The following is a 21,812-nucleotide window of genomic DNA, read 5'->3' on the forward strand; positions in this document are numbered from 1 at the left end:
CAGGCCATAAGTCCCATAATTCTTGTGTAAATTCGTTGAGAGCAATGTCAGGGAAAAGTATTAGCTTTATGCTTGGATTAATCTTTGGTTGATACTAGCTCTAAGTGATGTATTATTTCCACAGTAGATGAAAAGGAAGAAAAATATTCTTTGCTTTAGAGTTAGCTTTGTAATATGGCCTGAATTCTGATCAAGGTAAGCTCTTCAACATTTAAGTAGTTGATTGTGTGTTTACAAGTATATGTGCATGTGCAAATTCTAATGATTCTTAAAACCTGATTATTTTTCAAAATGCGTTTTACTTTTAAGAAGAAAGTTAAATACTGAAAGAGAAGCTTGTCAAGTGCTCAGTGTGTGGTATATGTGGAGAAAATCTCAGAAGGATACAACTTGCCTGATGTCTATTTTTACTTTCAATTCTTCTAATTTAAATTCTTTGGAATAGTGTGACTATTTTTGGCATTTTTAGGGTACCAAATTCAGTAAATAACTGCCAATGATTTAAAATTGCTTAGGGGTATTACTGTATTCCAAATTTCATTTTTTTTTTTAATATGAAGGAGACATGGCGAAGTAGTAACGTTGGATTTAGTATCTTCGATCCTTTCACAAAGTAATGCCAAGGCTCTTTCCAGATCTGAAATGCTGTGGTTCTAGACTTTTATATGGCCTTGATATGTGAGGAGAAATTGTCATGCTAAAAGGCGTAAAGCTGTACTTTATCATATCACTGATGGAAGACATTGCCAAAACATGGCTTTGTAGAACCAGCTGGTAAGGATACAGAATGTTCTGGCTTGTGGAAACATGAATTTGGAATTGTAAATAAAACCCAAGTTATCATAGATATTGTAGTCCCAGAATATTTACTCAATGTTCAAGCTGCATATACCTAGCATCCTCTGAAACTTTGTTTTCTATTTGTCTGTTAATAAAAGCATTTGGCAGATCTCTCAAAATGTCTAAAACATACTCCAGAAAGTTTCAAGAAATAGCTTGTAATTAAACTTGTGAATTGATCATTTTGATTTAATGCTTTTTGCCCCACTGAAATGAACTGTACTCTGGAATATGCTTTCAATCATTAATGTCCATTAATTCAACAGATACTTTGATTAATGCTGTGTCAATGCTATGCCAATCTGATATACTGCCAAACTAATAATGTGTTAAACAACAGGAATTACTAACATGGTAAGACATTAAGCAAGTTAACCATCCCATATACCTTTTGAAAAGGAAATATATTTGACAATAAATGCTGTGAACTGTCTAGCCACCCCTTCTGCAACTCTACTCATGAGTTGAGTTAGTCCTATCTTTAGCCACAGTGGCAGCAGTCAGTTTCTAAGATGGCCTCCTTGGAGGAACCCTTCCGCCAAGGAATGATAGCTTATAAAGTTCTGTCCCACTTCATGACTGGGTTCACCTTTGTGACCAACAGGATCTGTCAGAAGTGTGGATGTAATACTTCCAAGGGTAGATTCTAAGAGACTTCTATCTTTTCTTTCTTTCTTTTTTTCCTTCTTGGGTCATTTTCTCTGGATGACTACCCAATGCCATGGAGAGGATCATACTAAGTAATAGGCTTGCACAGCAGGTGAGGAATGTATGAAACCTACCAAGAGGCACAATAGCAAGAATCGGTGGGGCCCGTCTGGCCCATTCTGAGCCTTCAGAACACTGCGACCCCACTCCTGTGAGAAACCATGAGACATAACCACTCAGCAAAGCCATCCCAGGATCCTGAGCTCAGAGACTCTGTGAGCTAGTATTTCTTGCTTTGGGCTGACATTTCTAAGGTAATCAAGTGTCACTTCAGCACAGAACAAAAACAACAAAGATCTTGAAAATTAAAGTAGCTATAAAAAGAAGTAAATTAAACTGGAGGAAGAAAAGACAAGGTCTCCTCCAATCCCGATAAGTGACTCTTACTTCAATGATATTGAAAAAAGATTCTTGTGAATGGTTCAGATTTTTATTTGAAAAAAATCTTAAAAAAGGTTTACTGCTTATTTATTTTAAAGTCAGAGAGAGAGAGAGAGAGAGACAGAGACAGAGAGAGAGATTTTCCGTCTGCTGGCTCACTTCTCAGATGGTTGCAATAGCCAGGGCTGGGCCAGGGCAAATCCCAGAGCTTCATCCTCCCACATGGACAGTGGGGACTCACTGGCCTCCCACATGGACAGTGGGGACTCACACTTAGACCATCTTTTGCTGCTTTTCAAAGGCCGTTAATAGGGAGCTGGATTAGAAGTGGTGCAGCCTGGACATGAACCAGTGCTGGGGTCACAGGCAGAGGCTCTACTATCTGTGCCACAACAGTAGACTCAGTGTTAACTCTTCATGAACAAATAAAAAACCCAATGAAAAGATCACAAACTTAGACTTTTAATAGCAAGTGAAAAGTACAGTGGCAATGTTTTGGGCACTTTTATTTTTGAAGATAAATGCTTGGAATGGGTGTTGTGGAGCAGCAAGTTGAGTCATTTTTTGCAATGCCTACATCCTAGTTCCTAAGCTTCTGATCCATTTTCCTGTTAATGATCCCGAGGAGGTGGTAGATTATTTTAAAAACATTCGGGCTCCATAGACTCCCATGGGGGCCTGGATGGGATCCTTGCCTAGCTTCTGCCTGTCTCAGCCTGGTTGTCATGCACATTTGAAGAGTGAACCTCCAAATGGAAGATCTCTCTCTTTCAAATAAAGGCATATTTACAGAGTGAAGGAGACATGGACAGATCTTCAGTCTGCTGGTTCACTCCCTAAGTAGCCACAATGGCTGGAGCTGAGGTGATCTGAAGCCAGGAGCTAGGAGATTCTTCTAGGTCTCCCATGTGGCTGAAGGGTACTAAGACCTTGGAGCATCCTCCACTGCATTTCCACAAGCAGGGAGCTGGAAGGGAAGTGGAGCAGCCAGGATATGAACTAGCGCTCATATGGGATCCCAGTGCCTACAAGTTGAGAACTTTAGCCACTTGGTTACCACACCAGGCCCAATAAATCTTTTTTTAAAAGAAAAGATAAATGCTTAATTGCTTCTTGGCCTTTTAGCTAAGATCAAGTGAACAGATAAAGGCTTAGTTAAGCTCATTGTAGATATACAAATATTTAAGAGCAATAAACACTTTGAATAGAAAATCATTTTAAAATTAATTTTATTGTTTGTAGACTCTTTTCAGAAAAAGAACATCACAGCTTTTCTGCAAATTCTCCAAATGGGCTCACATTATCTCTCTGATTGCATAGGCAGAAAAGACAACAGTTTTGGACTACCCCCTTGTCAATAAATCAAAGTATTATCCAGCAGCAGTCCTATCATGGGAAAAGTAGGTCTCATTGTGTTATCAGCCCATCTCTACATCTCCCCAGGACACAAAGTATTCCTTGTTAATGACGTGGTCTGCTTGTTTATGAACCATTTTTTATCAGAGCAAATTAAGCCATGTTAGTCATCCTTTTTGGTATCAGGCACATCTTGTCTCTAAGTTCATAAGATTATTACTTCCAGAAATGGGTGTTTACCAAATGCAATGGGTTGGCCATTATTTTAATCACCTGTATAATTTTTATTAGGGAATTTTCATGATTTCCTATTGTGAGGTCTGACTGAGATGGAGAAGGTCAAACCTCACAATTCTCCTACACAAACCCCATGCTCTTGTGGGCGAGTTCTGGATTTAGTAAGGGCCTCAGAGGTCTACAGGTAGGATTAAAATGAATATTAAAAAGACTCATTCATGACAGGCTAAAAGACTCTGTTGTAATAGTCAACATTATATGTATAAAAAATTCAATTTGCACAAGATTTTGGAAATATACAGAATATTGAGAATAAAAAAACTTTGTCATTTAGTTGACACAATATGTTATTGTGTGGAAAATTAGCTAGTAGACCATAAAACTAATTGCTAACATCTACTGACTTCTTATCACACACCCAACACAAGTCTATCTGCTTTCTACAACCAACTCATTCAATCACCATGGCAGCCAGCTGGTGGGGACTTTTGTTAGCATCTCCACGATTCAGCTGAAGAAAGCATGCACAGAGGAGTCGAGTAACTTGTACAAGTCCACACAGCTGCTCAGTGAAGAAGCTGGGTTCAGAACCCACACTCTCAACTGTCTTGCTCCCTTGCTCCCCTTGCAAATTAAATTGAAACAAAGACAGGGCAAGGCTGACGGGAAAACATGTACTATTTTAATGTATTAATATCAGAATAATTCAAGTGTTAAAATTACCAGGTAGTTGGGGAGGACATTGTGCTGCAGTGGGTTAGATTACTGCTTGGGACACTGCATCCCATACTGGAGTCCCTGGAACTGAGCTCCACTTCCACTTCCAAATTAACCCTCCTGTGAATGTGTCTGGGAGACAATGGATGGTGAGATGATGTATCTTGGTGTGTGCCACCACATGGCAGACCACGATGGAGTTCCTGGCTCCTGATTTCAGCCTGGCCCAGTCCTGGCTGCTTGAGTATTAGAAAAGTGAAAGAGCAGATGGACATGCTTTCTATTTCTTGCCAGAATACCTCCTTAACTTTCCAAATAGTTGAAGCAGCTGGGATTGGGTCTGACCAAGGCCAGCAGCCTGAAACTCTTGGTCTCCCACATGGGTAGCAGGTACCTGAGCACTTAGACCATCTTCCACTTTCTTCCCAGGCACATTAGCAGGAAGCTGCATTGGAGGTAGAACAGGCAGGACTCAAACCAGCAGTCTGATAGCTGGCGGTGGAGGTAGCAGCTTATCCTGCACCAGTTGGCTGGGTGGTAGCTTGGGTATGGGGGTGGGCGGGCTATATTCCAGCAAGAGACTTAAAATTAGGGAAGAACCCATTCAAGGAAAGTGTGTCCTTGAAACTATCCAAGACCAGTGTAGCTGGAAAACAAGTACAGGAAGACAGCGGCGCTGGACCGCCACTCCCCCCGCTGTGTCAGTAAACCTTGGAAAGGAGTCTAAAATGTATTGAAATCCACTGGGAACTATTGAAGCTTTTTCAGCAGCAACCACCAGGAGTCTATGTTTCAAATGGATCCCTTCTCTATTAAGGGGAGCAAAGGCTGAGTAGGGGAAAGAACAGAAATGGACAGATTAGGAAGACTAACTGCAGGAGCCTCCCAGAGGGAAGTGGGGTGTCACCAGACATACAGGCTGTGCAGGTAGAGCGGGGCAACAGACTGGGGCTCTTGATTCACAGGAGAAAACAGGACCTCCTAAACGCACTGTGAAAGCTCAATTAGCAAGAAACGATTTCTTTTTTTTTTTTTTTTTTTTTATTTTTTTTTTTTATTATTTTTTTTTTTTCATTGGAAAGGCAGATATACAGAGAGGAGAGACAGAGAGGAAGATCTTCCGTCCGATGATTCACTCCCCAAGTGAGCGCAACGGGCCGATACTATGCCGATCCGAAGCCAGGAGCCTCTTCCGGGTCTCCCACGCGGGTGCAGGGCCCCAAAGCTTTGGGCCGTCCTCGACTGCTTTCCCAGGCCACAGGCAGGGAGCTGGAAGGGAAGCGGGGCTGCCGGGATTAGAACCGGCGCCCATATGGGATCCCGGGCGTGCCAGGCGAGGACCTTTAACCACTTGCGCCACCGCGCCGGGCCCAAGAAACGATTTCTAAAGGAATTTGCCATGATCTGTTTTGAGGATGCCAAAGAGTAATAATAACAGCAACAACAAAAAGGAATTGTCACTTCTAAAAAGAAGAGAAATAACACATTTGAAAAAGAAAAATCATTTGATGCTCAATATGCTCCCATGGTTTAAGAAGTCTTTGCAAGGGACAATGTGGCGTAGTGGTTTAAGCTGCTACATGCTATCCTGATACCCCAGATGGGTGCCTGGTTGTGTCCTGGGAGCTCCACTTCAGATGCAGCTCCCTACTAATGACCTAGGCAAAGCATGGGAGTTGGCCATTGTGTTTGAGCCACTGCTGTCTATGTGGGAGACCCGGGTGAAGATCCTGGCCTTGGCCAGGGCTGGGCCAGGCCATTGCAGCCATGTTGGGAATAAACCAGTAGATAGATCTCTTCTTTGCTCTCCGTCCCTTGTTTTCCTCCTTCTCTTCCACTTTGTTCTCCACTCCCTCCCCCACCCCTACTACATCTCTGACTCTCACATAAATCTTTCTTTCTCTGAAAAAAGAAATTTAAACTCTAATTTAAGATGGGCTGATTTTCAAGCTTGCTGGTATGGATAAGAAATCTGATCTGTGCCAAAGTGAAAATAGGTCACATCTATATGAATATCACAAGTCATGTGCCAATCCGTAGATAAGATATTTTGTTCAGTCAGCTTTATGATCTGGGAGGCAGCTCTGATTCTCTGTAGGTGTCACATGCCCACCTAAAACACTGTCAGAACACTCACACAGCTCCAAGTCTGGGAAGTGCTATATCAGCAAAGCTTTGGTTTGACACTCTGGTTCCTCATGGTCTGGTCTGGCCCCTCCTTTCGCAGTTCTTCCAAATGCATCACATTCACCAGCCTCATCAATTTACCTTCAGTACCAAAATACAGTCTCCTGCTGTATGCCTATTGGCCCAGTTTATCTGCAGTGTCTTTTGGATCTGAAAGGTTCCTTGTTCCTGCAGGTGTGCATTACTTAACTAGTGTTGGCTTGGACTATTTTACAGACCTGGTATGCTTTGATGTCATGTAGGGTTTGCATGGTCTTCAGTAAAGGGAACCTTCTTGATGGCAGACAGAGTGGGAGACTGCTTTTGCAAGAAAATATGGTGTGATAGTGCAACAGGCTAACCCTCCACCTGCAAGTGCCATTATCCTATATGTGCCCCTGTTTGTATCCCTGCTGCTCTCCTTCCAATCCAGCTCCCTGCTTGTGGCCTGGGAGGACGGCCCAAAGCCTTGGGACCCTGTACCTGCATGGGAGATCTCGAAGAGGCTCTTGGCTTTGGATCGGTTGAGCTCCGGCTGTTGTTGCCATTTGGGGAATGAATCAGTGTATGGAATATCCTTTTGTCTCTCTTTCCTTCTTTTTGTAGATCTTTCTTCCAGCAAAAATAAATAAATCATAAAAAAGAGAAAGAATATGGGACTTACAAGACGAAAAGAATAGATAGGAACTTGAGCTTTCCTGACCCAGGTTTGGGGCAGAGGAAGGAAGGGGGGCCTCGTTGAGTTGCAGGGATTGCTGACGGCTTCTGCTTTAACAGAGCTGTGAAGAGCTGACCAAGAGGGGCCCACTTAATGTTTACCTGTATCTTGTATGTCATATCATTGAGATTTGTGGTCCCTCTCAGGGTTTATTTTTCTTCTGTTATATCTTGTGCTATAAACTGAATGTGTGTGTCTCCCCTTTCACCATCCCCAAAATATGTGTCAAATCCCAACAACAATCTGATGGCACTTGGAGGTGGGGGCTGTTGGAAGGTGATTAGGTTGTGATGGGGGAGCACTCATGAATGATTTTCATGCCCTTGAGGAAGCAGCCCGTGAGACCTTGCCTGCTCTTTCTATCACGTGAGGATGCAGGAGAAGGTTTAGTCTACGAACCAGGAAGTGGGTCCATACCACCACACACTGAAACTGCTGTTGCCTCTGACCTTGGACTTGGCAATCTCCAGAACTATAATAAATACATTCTATTGTTTGTCAGCCTCTCCCAGTCTATGACACTTTGCTTTAGCAGCCTGAATAGACTGTCTTTGAGAAAGTCTAATGGAGTCTCATCTATACTGTAGCACAAAAAAAGCTAATATTTTGTCTACAGAAGACACTCAGCAGCTGAGTAGTTAGAATGAAGGCATAGTAGTCATGACAAGTGGTTGCCATATGCTACAAGCGTATTCCTAAGTAGTAAGATGCTTTCACTAGCCATGAGGATAAAAAGTGTTGCATGCAGAAAGTGCCAGAGAATGATTAATCAGTTTCAGAAAGTGGAAGTCATAAATAACTACATCTTAGCCACCAAGAAGGGCAAGTCAGGTATGACTACTTTCAAGCAGATGATCTCACATATTGTTCTCACTGCATCCTGCTGAAAGGAAAGTGGTATTTTCTTCTGTCTCAGGTTGTAAACCATTTCTTTTGAAAGATATTAGCGGTCCTTTTCCCTCCACCTCCTAATTGTATACCAGTGTCTTGAAAAGTCAAGTCACTGAAAAAACAATTCAGTAACTACTTCCTTGAGAAAAAGAGGAGAGAGCATGGGTTGGTGCTAACACTAATTCCTTTGACCTTGATTTTCTTCCCCTAACTCCCATCTTCACCATTCTGTCTTCATTATTCATTGCTATACTGTGCTCTGCCTCAGTTTTCCCAGTAATAATACTGCCTATGTAAACAGGGGACTGCCACCTACTTTCTGTCTTTGACCTTTGTAATTCTTTAGGTGGGCAGGTCAGGAAGAATTTCTAGAAAAGGAAATCTGAAGTCATGTTGGAACTTCCTTCTTGCCCCACCACTTACCAGTTGTGAACCGCTAAAGAAGTTAACTTCTGTGCCTTAATGTTCTCACTTGTGCAATGGAACTGCACTGTTTACCTGTTGGGCTTGCTTTGGATAATTAAATAATATTCTTTGTTGAAAGCTCCCCTAAGCATGCTTGGCACAAAGAGTGAACTCAATAATTATTAGTTTAATTTTGTTTTCTGGAATTACTGTCCTTGTCCTAGAGGTGAGCAGGCAGAAGCCCAGAGAGGTCAGATGACTTGCCCATTCCTGTGTAGCCCTTGGGTGAATGCTCAGCACATGGAGTTGATTGCTACAGAGCTCTGCTGGGATATTCATCATCCTTTAGGAAATGTTCCCCAGGACAGTGAAATGGGAAGAAAGGATTATATGCTCATTATGAATCTTACATGTTACAGATAGAGGGATAGGGGTGATAGAAGACAAATAGGTAAACTCAAATAATTTTCCTTGTGAATTTGTTCACATTCAGAGTATTAGTAGCTGTCATTACTAGACACCTACTAAAGCCTGGAAACCGTGAGAGACTCTGGAATGCAACTGAGGACAGAAACACAGAGAAGGCTCAGCTTTCATGCAGCAGATGTCCTGTGATCTGAGACCTGCCCTATCAGGATATCCTTATCCTGACACCTAGGTGGACAGTTATGGGGGTGAGTGGTGCTTAACTCATATGGAGAGATCCTACCTCAGTAAGTAAATCCATGTGCTTAAACATGTTTTTGAGCATTTTGCTGTTGGTGGTTGAAGGAAAGCAAGACTTTAAAAGAGAATCTTCTTTTGAAAATAAATTTATTGGACTTTATCCATTAAAGAGCACAATATCTTTAAGTTGGTGAGCTTGAGAGGGTTTATTACTATTTTCAGACTATTGCACAGTGCATGGCATTTGGGAGATGGTTCTTTTCAGCTATAATTGTCTTCAAATATGCTAAGAAAAATGCAATTGGCTTTAAAAATGTAAAAAAAAATCACTTTCACTTTTAAGCAGTCAAAGCTTGGTTTTGCTGTCTATACAGTATTCCCTGGCTTGATTATATAAATTTGTTCAAAGTGACTTTGAAGAAGTCTGAACATGAGATTCTCCCCCAAAGATGAAAGCTTAGTGGGATATTTTGAGGAATGTATGCCAGCTCTACTGCATTTCTAAAAACTGAGTTTAAGAAATTCATTGTTAGATTTTTATAGATATCTTCCCCAATGTCTACTTATAGGATGCCACTATTAATTTGCACATATCAGCCCCATTGTCAGATAATCAGTCCTTCTACTTTGCGTATCTCTCGGTTGAATGTCTTCCTTCCTCTGGAGTTTTGAGAATAACGTCTAAGAATAGGCTCCTAATTTTCTTCACATTTTGTGATCTTCAAAGTGTTTTAATTTGTAATAATGATTATTACAATAACTATGGAAAGGAAATTTGAATATGGGTATCTGGTACTTGATAATATGCCACCAAAAGGAAAATACTAAAGAATAGGGCCAAAGATGAACCCTTTGTGATCAATAAGGTTTGAAAAAGAGGAACTGTTCGAAACTCCAAATTCAATCAATAGTTATTTATTAAGTAACAATACATATCTCTAAATCTTCAAATCATTTTCACAATTAGCACTCTTTTCATTTCCTCTAGAGGCAATGTCAGCCAGCTAGTAAAATCTTCATGGTTTTATATTTTCAGAAAGAAAGTCAATAAGACAAAAATGTAAGAGGTAAGAGTTTGGCCTATTGGTAAAGACAAGGGTTAATATGCCTGATTCCCACCTCAGAGCTTCTGGGTTTGAGGTCCAGCTCTCATTCCCAATCCCAGCTTCTTTGGGAGGCAGCAGCAATGCTGAAATAATTGCCCTTGACCTTAGCCAAAAGGCCAAGAAGCGATTACTGAAGTAATTGAACTCATGACGTTTACATGGGAGACCTGGGTTGAATTTCCAACTTCTAGTGGGGGAGCAAGGGGGATGAATCAGCATATGAAAGCATATCATCCCTCTTTCAAAATAAAAACATTTTAATAAAAAATATTAAAATTAAAAAGTAAGGGATCTTAAAAGCAAGTAGATTTTGGAGATCTGGAAGTGAAAAAAATCAGTCAGAAAAGATAAAATGGCAAATGATGGAAAAAGAGGCAGAGGGAGAGAGGAAGGACAATGTCATTTTTCCCCATTCCATTTTTATCTAAGAACTGTGAAGAATGTCATAAGTCCATGCCTTTTCAGTCTACATCGGTTAGGGTCTCCATAAGTGGAGAAGCAATGACAAAGTTACTTAACAAAAACTAGGCTCGATGAAATGAAAACAAACAAACAAACAAACAAAACAAAACAAAAACACCCTGTTCTGGGGTGCCTGTTCATTCACAAAGATCACATGTTCCTAAGTTGACTTTCCTCAATTTTTATTTTTATCTACTTAAGGCCCCTGTATTATTGTCTTGCTCCTGCCATAACAAACTGTAACTTGATTGAGTATTGCAAAGAGCCACATGACAAGTCGACGTTGAGGTCAGTTTATAGCCACAGAACTCCTGAGTCCTATCCACCTGGAAAGTACCACCCTCAGGAAAATCATCCTTTTCATGGGATTCTGCACCTGTTAATTTTCTGTTTGTTTATTTTTAGTTTTATAAGAAAGGAAGGTGAGGAAAAGGAATATTCACTGCTTGGTAATTGATAGATAAAATATGTTCAGAGAAAGATTTAGCTTTTTTTTTTTTTTTTTTGCTAACACATAAAGTAAAACCGAACTTACATTATGTAATAAATAGTTTACATAACTATAACAATCTATGAAAAAAAGCACTCAAAGGAATATTAATTAAAATCATATTAAGTTGAGATATATTTAAGCTTCAACTTCATTTACTGAAGAGATGGACAGACAGACACACAGAACTCCAATATGCTGATTTTCCAGCCAGATACCCATATTGACCTGGAGTAGGCTGGGGCTGAGGCAGCAGCAGGGCTCAACACAGGTCTCCCTCACGAGTGTCAGGAATCTAATGACTCGAGCCTTCACCATTGCCTCCCCGGATCTGCATCAACAGAAAGTTGAAATCAGGAGCTAGAGCAGGACATTGACCCCAGAGACTCCCTTGTGGGATATGGGTGTCTTAAGCATGAGGCCAAACACCTGTCCCTATTTAAAAGCTTTGAAAACCCCAAGTGTATGCATGGAGTTTAAAGGGAATTCTGCATCATTCAGTCTCACTCTCCTAAATTATGCATTGCATGTGATATGCGATTTTGTTCTTCAAATCTGTGTATTGACTTTAAAAATAACAAATTGAGCACTTAATAGGCAATTTAGTGAACATTTTACAAAATACACATTTTAACCTTAAGTGGAGGTGGCAAGGAGAATGCTGGGTTGAGACATAAGGAAAGGGCCCTTCTTGGAGCGAGGGGAGAGTTTTGCAGTAAAAGTGCCTGCCTAGAGCAGCAGGTGGCAGGCAGAGGACTAAGAAGAAGTCATTCTGCTAAAGAATTGCGAACTTCAGTCATCTTTACTGAGCACTCCCTTATCTGCATGTTATGGAAAATGCATGAGAAGATTGCTTCTCTGCCTTCAGCATTCTCAAAGAGCCTTTCCATTCAGACTACTCGTGTGGTGGAGATGAGAAAAACTGCCTAGGGCAGAAAAATCAGCTTTTTTTCTCCACATTGGAGGCTAAATCGGTGGATGCCATTCATAACCCTACAAATCTTTGAGGGTAGGGCAGGTGTTACAAGGTTGCCCCAAAGAAATTTGCTGAAATCTTAACCTCTGGTATGTTAGCATGAGACTTTACTTGGACATAGGATCTTTACAGAGGTGAGAAAATTAAAAGGAGGTCTTTAGGACATGCTGAAATCAAACAAATATTTGGAATGGGACTCTACATTACCCTGCTGAGAGGCAATTGGAAGAAACAGAGGCTTGTTGAAACCAAGAAGTAAAAGGAAAACTGATTGGCAAGTCTGCACAGGCCAAGGTGTGTCCATTCTCTGTACTCCAGACAGAGCTGGCATTTGACCAGGCAGCAGAGAAGCAGCTGAAGCACCGCCTTTGTGTCTTAAAGTGCAATGCTGTGAACATCACCATTAAAACTCAACGATTCTAAGAGCGATCCTGACAACCTCTTAACAGGAGGTCATGTGTACAGAGCAGGGGGGCCCAGAGTGGAGCAGGGGGACAGCAGGAGGCCTGTATCCCAACCCTGAAGACTACTGAATTGCCACCAAGAACTATCAGCCTGGGCACCAAGGACTATATCCCAACTGCCAAGGAGACCATGGGGAATTGGAATGCCTTTGGAGGCCGAGAACTCTGAGGCCATCCATTCCCGTTTGGGTCTCCCACATGGGATGGAAGAAACCCAAATCCTACCCCATGGGAGCCAATGTCATAAGGACAACAGTCAGGAGCCCTGAGTGGTCCACAGAAACAGAACAGTACACTTCCTTTGGGAATCGGGAGAGGAGCTTTCTCTGGTCCTTACTTAGTTCCAACTTTGGATCCCCATCCTCTCTTGCAATGACCATCAGGGTCTGGAAAAGAACAGATAATGGCCCAAGTACCTGGGTCCCTGGTACCCATGTGAGGACATGGATGAAGTTCCTGGCCCCTGGCTTCAGCTTAGCTCATCCCTGGCCATGTAGACCATTTAGAGAATGAGCCAGCAGATGGATGATGTCTCTGTCTCTGTCTGTTTCTCTCTATCACTCTTGCTTTTAAATAAATAAATAAATAAATAAATAAATAAATATTTTTAAAATTCCACTGGTGGATATTAAAACTAGTAGGTACAAATTTGGAGAAATAACAGGATATTTGCATGATCTCAAAGTTCCTCTCCACACAGCATATATTCATCACAAAGTGAAAAACACCAATTTTCTATTCAGAAACCCTGAGGATATCATCTTAACCAAGGGGTTAGGAGAACATGTGCATTGATAAGACAGGCTGACTGCCTAAATGCTCTGAGATGATGCATAGAGAACAACAACGTCATTCTTGATATTTGTGTCCCTCCACTGAAGAACCTTATTCTAATTATGTGGCAATACAAAACAAATCCCAACGGAAAGATATTTTGGGGACACCATGACTAGAGTCCTCAAAAGTGTCAAGCCCAAAAAAGCCAAGACATCTGTGGAACCCATCAGAGAAAACTAAAGGGACAGGACAACAAATTGTGATGTGGGATCTCAAGTTGAATACTGGAACAGAACCAGGACATCAGTGGGAAAATGTGTCACTTGAGCAAAATCAATAGCTTAGTGAAAAGTATCGTGTGTGTGTGTGTGTGTGTGTAAAGAATGTCTTGAAGAATTTGTCAGTGAAATAAAATACTCAATGTTTTTGTGTTTACATCAGGTACACATCCCAATCAGCACTTTCACTGTGTTAATTACAAGATGTGCATTCTAATAAATGCAACTGTTACAGTAGTATTTAGATTGCATTTTAGGGTTCCCAAATTAAAATCAAGCTCATTTATTGACAAACATAATACGTTCTGTATTATTTCTCCTCCTTGGGGACTTGCAGAAGGCATTCTTGAGGGAGGCACAGTAGACATGGGATGCCAAGTGTGAGTAGGAGTCAAACAGGGATAGAATGGGTGAGGTGAATTCTAGCAGCAGAAACTGCAAATATGAAGTCTCTTACCTGGGCAATAACTGGAAAAGGGCCAGTGGTGCTAGAATTTAATGGTAGGAGGTATACAGTTGCTCTCATAGGCAGAGGTGGACTACTGGGGGCTTGCAGGAGAATTCAGGATGGTCCTAAGGGCAGTGGACGCTCCTGGGAAGCCTGCAGCTGTGACCTTGTAAGTCATCATCCCACGCTCTCCTTGGCCTTGAATGTCTGTCTTACCTAACAGGGACCACGGTTCTTGATCTTCATAACAAATGGGGTGCATGGATGAACTGTAGGGCAGAGTGTGATAAACTACAGAGTGAAAAATCTCATCCCAGGAAAGCACTGCGAATGAATGAGTCCGTGTCACACCTGTCACAGCTGCCTCAGAGGAGTGGTACAGCCACTCTGAATCCCATCGAAAGTTGACCTAAACCAAACCTCAATATTTCTCTTAAAACATTGATGACAAATTTAATCTTTTCTTCCTCTCTCTTGGGATACTTTGGCATGTGTACACAAGCCAACACAAACTGGCGTGACAGAATGTTTGTGCTAAGAAGTAAAAACTATACTGAACTAAAACATTCACCTCCCTGGGCGCGGGTGAACTCCAAGAACACCTGCTTTCTTCAGCCGGCACTGCAGGTGGCCTGGCAGCTTACAGTACCGATGCCGGGCACATGCTTCCATGTAAGGACTTTCTCACCTGCTTTTTCCAAACATTCCTTAGAGCTCACAATCTCAGGGGAGTGACAAGAATTTCATTTGCTTTTTGAAAATGGTGTTTAGAGATCAAGGATACATGGCACTTCAAAAAAAAGTGCCCATGGAAAACGAACTTAAAAAAGAAAAGTGTGTTTGGGTGCAAAAAAAAAAAAAAAAAAAAGAATCCATACATCTTTTCCCCAAAGTGCAATTTTAACTTTGGAACTACCCTCATTTTATATTCCTGGACTCAGAGAGGGAGTGGATTTTCTTCTGCTCTTTCTGGTACAGAAAAAAGCAATTCATATTTGCTTCTTGAAACCTCAACATTTGCCCATTGCGGGCCTTTCTCATTCAGCTCACCTGGGAACATTAAAAGATAATTATGCTTTCTTACAGATTTAGGATTTAGATAGGAGACTTTTCCTGTGTGTGTAATATCTATTGTTTTAAGAATCCTTTGAAGATTTGTAGGCATGTTTCTTATGTCTGTAGTTGTACCGAACTGCGAGTCTGCAATTTCACGGGCAACTGTGCTCCTGAACTCACTATTGCATTTGCAGCGGTGGGTTAAACCGGGTCAGAGCTTGGCGCACATCCGCAAAGTACAGTAACCTGGGAGGCTTTGCTACCACTTTTCAGCAGTGGTTAAAGAGGACAGATGGGGAATACCAAATGTCTTGGGTTTAAAAAATATAAATATCTTTTTCTCCTCATATACCAGAGATGCAGGAGAGAGGGGAAGAGAGAGAGAGAGAGAGAGAGAGAGAGAGAGAGAGAGAGAGAGAGAAACTACATAGAATCATTCTAAATTTCGTGGGTTCTCTTTGGTAGAGTTTAAACTAAAACCCTGCAGTTGGTGTTATGAGTTCCTTAGCATCAGGTGGCACGCATCTGCGCGTGGCCTTAACTATAAAGGGAAAAGCGAGGGAGAGAGTCATCTGGCTGCCTCCTTCTATCTCCTTCCCTGGAGTTTTCCCCTCGCAACTTCCCCTGCTCTGGGGACTCAGGGAATGAGGGGCCTGAGCCCCTCCGGCGAGGGCGCTCCGCAAGCTGCTTGCGGGAGGGCGCCATTTGGGACGACCGCCGCACCTCCAATTCTCTCAGTCCCAAGTGGGAAACCCGCAGTCAAGACGAACCTGACCCGCAGCCAGGCCGCGGGGAGCCGCGGGGCGTGTGTCTCGGGGCTCCCCCAGTGCCTTGTCCCAAAGCGAAAGCAGGGTGGGACGGAGCCTGGCTGCGCGCGGCCCCAGCTCTGCTCCACCCGGCCTGGGTGCGCGACCCACGTACCTGCGCGTCCCGGCGGCGCCTCCACGAGCAGCGCCAGCAGCAGCAGGAGCAAGTCCTGAAGGCTGCGCCCCAGACTGCGAGGGGCGCGCATGATCGCGGGGCTGGGTCACATTGGCTACAGCTGCTGTGTCCCACTCGCCTGTCGTGGGCGCACGGAGCTCCCCGGGGCCCCGCGCCCCACCAGCAGCCCCGGCGAGCCACCTGCGGAGCCCCGTGTACGCGCGCAGCTTCCGCAGCTGCAGAGGCCGAGGCTCTCCACCTGTAGTTCGGTTGCACCGCCCCAACCAGACAGGTCCCTTCGCAGGATAACCTCGCCCAGCAATCTCGGTCTTTGGGTTTATCTGATGGCCAGAGTTCAAGGCCGCAGAGAAAGAGTGCCAGGCACCCTGCGCTGCATTTCGTTTAAACCCTGCCAACCTGCACCCCGAACTCTGAGCTGTGGCCCCCAGACTGCCTAGTGGCACGAGGAAGAGTGAGATGAAGGAGTTGAGATCATCTAATAGTCTTGAGAGCTTATTTCAGTTGCGGTTCTTTCTAGAGCGCTACAAAGCTGAAAAAAAAAAAATAAATAAAACCATTTAATTGAAATCTTGTTCATCTCCTTTCTTCCAATAAAAATGCAATTTTTCTAATGCACACATAAGAGAAACGACCCAAAAACTAGAAATTAGGAGGAATAAGAGTCCTCGATAATTGGGGGGGAAAAAAAAACCCTGCTGATGGGGAAGGAGGAGATTGGGGGAGAGTACCACCAATGTGCCACTCTGGGGTCTTGGGCTGGGACTGCAGGCACCGTGTCCCTCGCCAGTGGGCTCCTTTGGTTTTGACCAACAGGGGGCGTTGGAGGACAGGAGGACACTGGAAGGGCTTTCCTGCTGCCACTGTGATGATGGTCTTCTGGCTGGAGCTGCCAATTTGTTCAGATCGAAGCGTGCCAGTCCCTTGCCATGGAGCTATTCTGTTGTTAACATCTGGCCCCCTGTTACTTTTGTGTTTTCCCAGCATTGGTGGAAGCAGTTCCTTATATCAAATTCTTGCTATTCGAAGAGCTGGGGTGGTTTGGTTCCCCCTGTTGGAGGCCCCACTGCTTCTGCTGTCATTTCTGGACATTTCAGGAGGCCTGTATGTTGCCTTTACCATCTGTCTTCTCCCAAGTTACTGTTGTGTTTACTTTTTAAAAAGTTCTTTATTTTATGACACTGTTTAATAGGCCTTGGGGTTTCCCCTCTCCCCTTGCCTCCCATTTTTCTCCTCTCCAGTCTTTGACTAGCTGTCCTCCGAGTACCCTCAGAAGTCCATCATACTGCCATGGAGGTGTCTCCCAACAATGGAGACACCTGTTGATGATTGAAACTCTAATTTTGCTCTGCCATTCTCGTCTAAAACGTTGGGGGTTAAACACAAGGCAGGAGTATGTTTGCAACAAAGGTCTTCAGGTGCGGATGATATGCCTGGGCCTTGGAGTTTTCTCCTGCAGTGAGTGGGCCACCTCTGGTTTATGAGCCACTTGTTTCATGGCTGCCCCTCCTGCATCTTTCCTTGGTGCCCTGGGTCCCTTGGTACTGGATGCCCCTGGTTTGGAAGGCTGAACAGGCCTGAGAACTCCCTGGGCATTCACTTGGGAGTTTGCTCGGCACTTTACATTTTGTTTTTAAAAAGTTATTTTATTTCAAAGTGAGAGAACATTGAATTGTCCATCCACTGGCCCACTGGACTCCATCCATGATCTCCCATGTGGGTGGCAGGGGCCCAAGCACTGGGCTGTCCTTTGCTGGTTTCCCAGGTGCATTAGCTGGGAGCTGGAAGTGAAGCAGCTGAGTCTCAAAGCATGCGCTGGAATTATAGGTGGCAGCTTAACCTGTTGTATTGCCATACCTGCCCCTCAGTGCCTTTAATATACAAACTCTGATCCACTTCTGTTAACATTGAAAGTTCAGTCTAAGTTCTCCCTTATCCAGACTTCAAACATTCAAGCAGATCCTCCTAACATTTCTGAAATGACTCAGTCTATTAAAATACGCTTACCCCCCTATTTATCCATGCTACGACTAGGATTTATTGCATTGTGATTTAAATTTGTGGGACCTGATGGACTAGGATATGAATTTCTGGGCTTTCTGATCAAAAAGTTCATAAATCAATACTTCCTACCTGTCACTCCCTAAGCACTCATGCCACAAATCAAAGATACAGAATTGTCTTATTCTATATAACCATTTTTTCTTTTAAAAATTATTTCTTCTTATTATTATCAATTTGAAACACAGATTTCAGAGAGAGAAGGAGAAGCTGAGGCCTTCCATCTGCCAGTTCACTCGCAAAATGACCACATAGCCAGAGCAGAGCTGATCCAAAGCCAGGGGCCTGGAGCTGCCTGCACGTCTCCATCAGTAATACCCGAGCCCTGCGCGGCAGCCGGTCGAAGGCTCCCACCACCACAACAGTCTGATTTTACAAGACACTTACATTCCATGTGGGGAGTATTCTCATGAAGAAGTTCTTCAAAATTCAGAACCCAAACCTTCCACTTTATATTTTTATAAACTGGTCACAGTTCCGATTCACAAAACTACTCATTTCCATAGTTCTTGAGAGATTTAAAAGCAGCTAGAAGTCTTTAGCCTTTTGCCCCTTTTCTTTTTTCTTTTAAGATTTATTTCTATAAATGCTTTCTAGGAGTGATAGGGAACAACATCATGAAATTCCCGAATTCTTGCTTTGGGCCACACTCTGCTGTTTATTTGATCTGACTTCCTCCTTCAGTCCGTGGCACAGGTCTATTAGCTGGTCATGCTACCCTGAGTTTCCAAAGGAGGGGGCAGGCTTAGACAGGTCCCTCACTTAATGAGCAGCAGAGCTGGAATCTGAGCTCAGAATCCTGTCTTCAAAAGCCTGTGGCTTTGAAGATTCCCTCTCATGCCTCTAGAACTTTGTGAAATGAGTGTGCTTGAGGTGCGACCTGGAAGACAGCACACACAGGAAAACAGGCATTTATCAATTGATGGAAAAGTCAGCATTTGGTGTGACGTTGACTCTGCACATTACATTGTGGGAGGAGCTAAGTATGTCACGGACAGGCTCAGGGTACATTCATGTGACTGCTTGTACAGCAAACTTGAAGACTTGGAAATAATTAGGAAAGAACTGGTGAGAGAAAGCTCATTGGAAAAGATTAGGGGATATAAATGCCAGGAAAGCGGAGTCACAGATGGATAGTGAGCATTTAAGGCTAATGAAGGCTAATTTCTGCTGTGCTTTTAGTTTACTCGTCTGAGAGGATATTTGGGGATCATTTTTGCCTTTGAATAAATCCAAATGTTCCCTAATATTTATAGTCCTATGGAATCATACTTCACCAGATCTTTCTATGGTTTTTTCAAAAAAATTTTTTTGAGACGTGGATCACACATTTCAAAAATGAATTCTCCTTTTTCTAAAAATGATCTATTTGAGAGGAAAAGAGATAGAGACAGAGACAGACATGCAGACAAAGCTCCCATTCACTGGCTCATTCCACAAACGCGTGCAGTGTCCTTGAGTAGCGGCTGAGGACAAAACTAGGAGTGAGGTCCTCAGCCCAGGTCTCTCATGGGAGTGTCAGGAAGCCCATTACTTGGGTCATCCCTGCAGTCTCCTGGGTCAGCCTTAGTAGGAAGCTGGAATCAGGGACTTGACCCCGGACACCCTGACCTAGGGCACTGGCGTGTAATATACATGCAGAAATACACACAAACATAGATGTCAAGACTCACTGAATTGTTATAAAGTGAGTGCCTTGTTAAGTACCATCCAAGTCCAAGAAATAGAATGATGCTGTGTCTACAGGAGCGCCTCTGTCAGCCCCTACCCTGTCCCCCATTCGTTGTGGATCCTTCCTTCTCTCAACATCATTCTCATGAAATCATGACTGTTATTGCCTATAGCTGTGGCGCATAGCTGTGAAGTTCTCCATAGTATGTAACATCGTTTATGGTATATTCTGTTACAGATACATACATTCTGGATATATAATGTAGTCCGGAGACTAGGCAATTTCCACCTGATTTCAAAAATGTTTAGCCCAAGGACTCATGATGTGGTTCAATCATTTCTGTTTGAAGTGGAAAACTGCTATGGAAAATAGAGATAGTACTCCTAACCAGTGAAACAACAGCATCTCGAAGGGTTTATGAATGGCCCTGAAAGTTACTTCAGTCAGTTCTAGAAGGAACGGTGGTAATAAAGAAGATTAAAAACCCTTGCAAATGTTGAATGACCTTGAAATTCATGATCATCCAAAAACTTCTCAACAAGACAACTGTTGATGATCATTCAGCTGGTAGCAGTTGTCTGGCAGGCATGCTAATTAGCCAGAGCATGTGAAAAGCAGCAGATCCTGCTTTCCTGGTCTTGCAAAAGCATAGGACGCTAACAATGTGCTGTGGTCCAAACCCAGAGGTAGTCCCAACAGGTACAACTTTGTTCCCTCTTCTGACAACTGAAGGAATCAAGATTTAAAGAGTTTTGAAAATGGTCATTTTGGAATATTTCTTGAATAGGCAAGATAACTTGGAAGAATAAGAAAAAGATTGCACAATTTATATCAAGACATGAAAGTGTATTGTACAGCTAGAGTTTGGTAAATTAGATTTCCTTTTCAAAAGATCAGAGTGAAAAGAAAGATCAATACAGACTAGAAAAAGATATTTGTGATATATGTGTATGCCCTCATGTGTAGAGTAAAACCCAGAAAATGTAAAACCTACTGGTCATCCAGAAAAAGATAGATAACCCAATATAAAACTGGGCAAAAGTTTAGGCAGATACTTTACAAAGAAAGACATCAAAATAAAAAAATAGGTGCTAGATGTTCAGAGCCAGAGGGGTTGGCCTCACCCAGGAACTGCCACACAGGTGGCAGGGTTTGGGTTGGAGGTTTGGGTGGCTATGTGCTCAGAGCCAGGTGGGTCGGTTTGTCTCAGTAGTGGGTTCCTGGGCAATGGAGCTTGGGTTGGATGGCCCAGGCACCAATGGCCACTTTGCAGTTCAATCATGGGGAGAGAATGTGAGGACATTTAAGGTTTGACAGAAGCACCAGCCCTTGTGGGAGATCAGTCCTGGGGTAGCTAGGATTGACCAATGCCGAATACCACTCATTGGTGCACATTAAAACCTGGGCTGGGGGCCTAGCTGGCAGGACTAGATCACAGTATCTGCCAGTGAGAGTCGTAATAGGCACAGAGAATGTTAGACTAGGCCATGACACTAGCTAGCATGCAAGAGAACTGGGTCTGGGGTTAGATGCTGTGGGGGAGTGTGTGGGCCCACCCCTGTTACCTGTAATTTCAGCTGTTTTTTTTAGGAGCTGGGAGTAGTGACAGCCTGAGCTGTGCATGACCATGGAACTCTCAGGGGTACTGGGGTTGGGTACAGGCTGAGTTGGCCCATGCTGCAGCACCTGCAGGCACCCCCCCTCCCCCCCAAGAATACAGTGTGGGGCAGGCCTGGCCTGGCTATAACATCCACCACTCATATATAGGCCAGGAAAGAGGGGTGTTATAGGTGAGGACATAGCACCCACTGGCATGTGTGAGATCTGGGTCTGGGGGTGGTTCTGGTGGGGAAACTTGGAAAACTCCCCTGGTGGGCCATAGCTCCCCTGGTGGGCCATAGCTCCTACTCCACATATGAGCATGTGATTCAGGCCTGGGTGTTGGGCAGACTGGGCACGGTAGTTCCACCTGTTGCAAGTGTATGGGTTGGTTTTGGG

Source organism: Ochotona curzoniae, unplaced genomic scaffold (genome assembly GCF_017591425.1).
Source record: "Ochotona curzoniae isolate NIBS_2020 unplaced genomic scaffold, NIBS_Ocur_1.0 scaffold_3890, whole genome shotgun sequence".
Lineage (NCBI taxonomy): Eukaryota > Metazoa > Chordata > Mammalia > Lagomorpha > Ochotonidae > Ochotona > Ochotona curzoniae.